This window comes from Anopheles stephensi, unplaced genomic scaffold (assembly GCF_013141755.1).
Source record: "Anopheles stephensi strain Indian unplaced genomic scaffold, UCI_ANSTEP_V1.0 ucontig273, whole genome shotgun sequence".
In the NCBI taxonomy this organism is placed as follows: domain Eukaryota; kingdom Metazoa; phylum Arthropoda; class Insecta; order Diptera; family Culicidae; genus Anopheles; species Anopheles stephensi.
This window is the reverse complement of record NW_023405206.1, coordinates 45,001-50,672: the sequence shown is the minus strand read 5'-3', so window position 1 is coordinate 50,672 and position 5,672 is coordinate 45,001. Positions and strand designations below refer to the sequence as shown.

The window sequence follows — 5,672 nt, the reverse complement described above, 5'->3', positions numbered from 1 at the left end:
GCCATGGATGCTTTCATTAATCAAGAACGAAAGTTAGAGGATCGAAGGCGATTAGATACCGCCCTAGTTCTAACCGTAAACGATGCCAATCAGCAATTGGGAGACGCTACTACATTCGGTGCTCTCAGTAGCTTCCGGGAAACCAAAATCGGGTTCCGGGGGAAGTATGGTTGCAAAGTTGAAACTTAAAGGAATTGACGGAAGGGCACCACAAGAAGTGGAGCTTGCAGTTACCGATGCGGAGAGCCTGACACGCGCTCTCAGCCGAGCTTGTGGAGAAATTATGGCGGAGGTCACCCCGTACGTTGGCCACACCGGTAAACCGACGTATTGGTGGACGCCACAAATCGGTCAACTGCGCGAAGAGTGCCGCCAACTCTGGGAACGACGACAATCGCTCTCGGCTGCTGACGCTGAGGCTCGATCTGCAATGTCGGTGGATTTGCAGGAGGCACGCCATCGCCTGACAGCGGCGATACGCACAAGCAAGCGGGATCGGTACGCAGAATACATCCAGCATCTCGAGGAGGACGAGACAGGCCGGTGGCAGGGGGAGTTGCTGCAACGGCTCGGAGGGAGTCGCGTTGCACCAGAACGCGATCCGGCCAACCTGCAGCACATTGTGGATGTGCTCTTCCCGGAACACTTCCCCTGTCAACTGGCCTGACATCGAACCAGACGGTGTACCGATTCGACCCATTACCGAACAGGAGCTGCTCAATATCGTTGCGGGTCTGAATCCGAGGAAGGCGCCAGGTTTGGACGGCGTGCCAAATGCCGCGCTGACTGCTGCTGTGCGGGCATACCCAGCTACGCACGTTCGACTGTTCCAGCGGCTGCTGGACGACGGCCACTTTCCTCGCCAGTGGAAGACGGCCAAGCTGGTTCTCATTCCCAAGCCAGGAAAACCCCCCGGAGAACCGTCATCGGTCAGGCCGGTGATGCTGATCAACACTCCGGGGAAGCTGTTTGAACGAGTTCTGCTGGATCGTCTGAACGACCACATCGAGGTGCCATCAGGACCGCTACTTTCTGAGCAACAGTTCGGGTTCCGATGCGGGCGATCCACACTTCAGGCGGTGGAGTTGGTGATTGATGCTGCCAGATCCGCGATGAGCTTTGGACGGACAAACCAGCGAGACAAGCGCTGTCTGTTGGTTGTAGCGCTAGACGTCCGGAATGCATTCAACTCCGCGGACTGGCTGGCGATCTCACAGGCGCTGCAGGAAAAAGGAGTGCCCTCAAGATTGCGCAGCATCTTGCAGGAGTACTTCTCTGACCGCGTGTTGACGTACGACACGAACACCGGTCCGGTAACACGACAGGTAACGGCAGGAGTTCCGCAGGGGTCCATCTTGGGCCCCACGCTATGGAACATCCTGTACGATGGAGTGTTACGCCTGCAGCTGCCCGACGGAGCATCGGTCATCGGCTTCGCTGATGATCTGGCAGTACTGGCAAGGGGATGCACACCAGAGGAGGCAGCGGGAGTGGCCGAGCAGGCCGTAGCAATGATCTCTGCGTGGATGCAGCAACACCGTTTACAGCTGGCCCCGGAAAAAACCGAGGTGGTGCTCATCTCGAGTTTGCGTCGGGGCCACCCACAGGTGCCCGTAAGGATCGACGGAGTGGAAGTCCGCTCAAAGCAAGCAATACGCTACCTCGGGGTCATACTTCACGACCACCTCTCGTGGAAACCACACGTCGAGAAGGCAACCGCGAAGGCTCTCCGTGTGGTGAAGTTGGCCACCAGCGTGATGCCTAACCACGCTGGACCGAGGGTAGCGAAGCGTCGCTTGCTAGCAGCAGTTGCGGACTCGGTGGTGAAGTACGCGGCACCTATCTGGGCGGAAGCGGTGGAGCTGCAGTGGTGCAGAAGGAGATTGGAGCAGCTACAACGGCCTCTTGCGAGGGGGGTTGCGCGTACCTTTCGCACAGTCAGCTACGGAACAGCGGTAGTGTTGGCTGGGCTGATACCACTGCGCTTGCAAGTGGAGGAAGCTGCCCGGCGTCACAGGCGGCATCAACAGGCACTACAGCAAGGGGTGCTGATCGACCGCGACGTCATACAGAGGCTGGAAAGGTCAGCAACCATGGCGAAGTGGCAGAGCGATTGGAATCAGGAGTGCGGTCATCCGACCGCGAGTAGGTTCAAGCGCTGGGCACATCGCGTATTGCCAGACATCAGCGGTTGGGTAGGTCGGAAGCATGGAGAGATCGGATTCCACCTGAGTCAGATACTCTCCGGACACGGTTTCTTCCGGGAGTTTCTGCACGTCATGGGGTTCATCTCAGCCCCGACTTGCCCGTTCTGCACCGACTCAGCCGTGATCGAGTCAGCAGAACACGTGATGTTCCACTGCCCGAGGTTCGCGGACATAAGGGTGCAGCTCCTGACGAAAGACGACGGCGTAGTAGTAACACCGGAGGAGCTGGCAGGCTGGATGCTGGCAAGCCCAGCTAACTGGCAGCAGGCGGAACAGGCTGCAAAACGAGTTTGCACCTTCCTACAGCAGCGATGGCTGGATGACCAATCGGCCGAGAATGCTGCCATTTCCGGTGCTAACACGGAAGCACTGCGACACGCGGAAGTGAGACGGCGAGCTGACCGTCGAGCCAGCCGCAACGCTTACCAGCGGAGACGTCGTCGGGAGCAGCGGGAGAGGCGCCAGCTGATGGATGATGACGATGGAGGAGACAACAACCAACCAGCAGCAGCCAACAATCAACGCCCGGCTAGACCCGCTCGCAACTTGGCTCCGCCATCAGCTGAAGAAATTCTTCGCCGACGGTTAAGGCGGAACCAGCGTCAGCAGGAGTATCGGCGGCAATTGCGGGCCGGTACAATCCGGCCAGTGCGTTCGGGCCAACTGCGTCGGAGAAGGCAGCCGCCAGCGGAGGAGGAGCTTGAACGCCGACGTGCAAACCGGCGCGAACGAGAACGTCAAAGACGTCATGCCCGCAATGCGGTTGCCGACCGCCATCGCGAAGTGCTGTCGGCCGACGAAGAAGCCGCCATAACGGAGGCCGAGACAGCCACACGCTAGCTTGATGGAGCATACGCCTTTGGTCGCTTGCGTTGGTGGACGAGAGCGAGAGCGTACTCGAGCAGGCGTGTGCTTTAGTATTTACTTACTGTCTTGGTGAAGCGTCTCTTTTAGTATTGGCTTGGTAGCAAAGGCGCGTTAGGTGTTTATATGTCGTGATGAGTAATAAATGTTTTTGTTTGTACAGTCATGTTTGATCAGGAGGAGCACGGGCTCCTAACATTATAGTAGGTCTCAACGTGCAAAAACACCGGCAGCCACACCCGTGCAGGGAATGCTGTCGGTATTGGTGCGGTGTTTGCGTTTATTAATGTTAATGTTTCTTTGTTTACCATTAATAAAACTAAACACACTGTATTTAAAAAAAAAAAAAAAAAAAAAAAAAGAAGTGGAGCTTGCGGCTTAATTTGACTCAACACGGGAAAACTTACCAGGTCCGAACTTATCGAGGTAAGACAGATTAAGAGCTCTTTCTCAAATTTAAGGGTAGTGGTGCATGGCCGTTCTTAGTTCGTGGAATGATTTGTCTGGTTAATTCCGATAACGAACGCGACTCAAACAAGCTAACTAGAACGCTGTCAGCAGTGTGCCTCCGGGCGCACCTGACGTTACGGGGCGGCGGCGCCTTCGCGGGCGGTCGTCGCACTAGTTTGCCCTGCTTAGCGGGACAACTTGTGTTTAGCAAGGTGAGAGTGAGCGATAACAGGTCCGTGATGCCCTTAGATGTTCTGGGCTGCACGCGTGCTACAATGTGGGCAGCAGCGTGTTCTCGCCAATAGGCGCCCCCATTCCGAGAGGAACGGGAAATCACCCAAATGCTCATTTAGTTGGGATTGGGGACTGCAACGGTCCCCATGAACCTGGAATTTCTAGTAAGTGCTAGTCATTAGCTAGCGCTGATTACGTCCCTGCCCTTTGTACACACCGCCCGTCGCTACTACCGATGGATTATTTAGTGAGGTCTCTGGAGGCATACCTTCCGCGGTTCCTTCGTGAGCTGCAGTTGGCACGGCCGAAGTTGACCGAACTTGATGATTTAGAGGAAGTAAAAGTCGTAACAAGGTTTCCGTAGGTGAACCTGCGGAAGGATCATTACCGATCAAACAAGTCCGGGAGTGAGGTTGCCAAACGCATCGTCGGCATCACATGCTGACGCGCACGCTACAACCACAAGATGGTGTAGCACACTTGGTAGAGTTGAGCGAAAGCAACTCTTTCAAAGGGATACACATACCACTGCCTCGGCGCAGGTCAGTAAAGACGCACACTTTGGCAGTACCGGGTACCTTATACACTGACTGATTGTCGTGTCACAAAGGGGTGATCGACAGTCGCACTTTGGCGTGCTCGGCTCCGCATCCGTCGGGGCCGTGGGCGCCTGCAGTGTGGTACTAGGGAATCAGAGTTGTGTGTTGGTTTGTGTATAATGGACATATCATTACCGATCAAACAAGTCCGGGAGTGAGGTTGCCAAACGCATCGTCGGCACAATATGCTGACGCGCACGCTACAACCACAAGATGGTGTAGCACACTTGGTAGAGTTGAGCGAAAGCAACTCTTTCAAAGGGATACACATACCACTGCCTCGGCGAAGGTCAGTAAAGATGCACACTTTGGTAGTACCGGGTACCTTATACACTGACTGATTGTCGTGTCACAACGGGGTGATCGACAGTCGCACTTTGGCGTGCTCGGCTCCGCATCCGTCGGGGCCGTGGGCGCCTGCAGTGTGGTACTAGGGAACCAGAGTTGTGTGTTGGTATGTGTATAATGGATGGATGGACTTCGGTTCCATTCATCAACTAGTTCGGTGTGTACGTTAAACCCTAGGCAGGGGATCACTCGGCTCATGGATCGATGAAGACCGCAGCTAAATGCGCGTCAGAATGTGAACTGCAGGACACATGAACATCGACACGTTGAACGCATATGGCGCATCGGACGACTCAACCCGACCGATGCACACATCCTTGAGTGCCTACCAAGTTATCTCAACACTCTAACCAAACTGACCGTCCTGACCCCATCATAGGGGGGTAGGCTGTCGCAGCATGGCGTGCTCGGATCCGCATCCTTGTCGGGACCGTGGGCGCTGAAAGTGAGAGTGCTAACACAGAGAGACATACGAGGTATGGTACACAAACCTAAACACACACACACACATGTGAGCATGGGTGAAGAGCGAGCGCGCGTCAAGTCGCACGGTTCGACCTCTAGTATCAACCAACGGATGTATCCACCACAGCATATAAGGTTATCACCAATTGCACGGGGACTTCCACCGGTTGGCTCGGGTCGAGTAACACTTGCGGCCCAACGCGCTCGTATCTTTCCTCGCATCCAGTTGCAGTCGCGAGACGTGTTCACGCCGTGTGGGTGAGTGAGGTTAGCACGACAGGGGTGATTTATCACCGCTTCTCCCGTCGCATCATTGTGACAGTGGAGTCTGTAGGCCTCAAGTGATGTGTGACGACCCTCAGAATTTAAGCATATTAATAAGAGGAGGAAGAGAAACCAACCGGGATTCCCTGAGTAGCTGCGAGCGAAACGGGAAGAGCTCAGCACGTAGGGACGACGAGGGGGCCTCGTCTGTCCGATGCCGTGTACTGGACCGGTCCGTTAT

The 5,672-nt window shown here is 55.5% G+C and overlaps 2 non-coding genes across 2 annotated transcripts in view; both read left to right on the top strand.

Moving 5' to 3' along the window:
* The first annotated feature begins 4,871 nt into the window (after positions 1–4,871).
* LOC118516323 lies at positions 4,872–5,029 on the top strand. The gene has a single exon (XR_004907849.1). It is a non-coding gene; the product is annotated as a 5.8S ribosomal RNA (ribosomal RNA).
* Positions 5,030–5,499: 470 nt separating this feature from the next.
* LOC118516321 overlaps positions 5,500–5,672 on the top strand; it is a 4,266-nt gene continuing 4,093 nt past the window's right edge. The window contains exon 1 of the ribosomal RNA XR_004907847.1: positions 5,500–5,672. This exon is cut by the window's right edge and continues 4,093 nt beyond it. This is a non-coding gene — a ribosomal RNA (large subunit ribosomal RNA).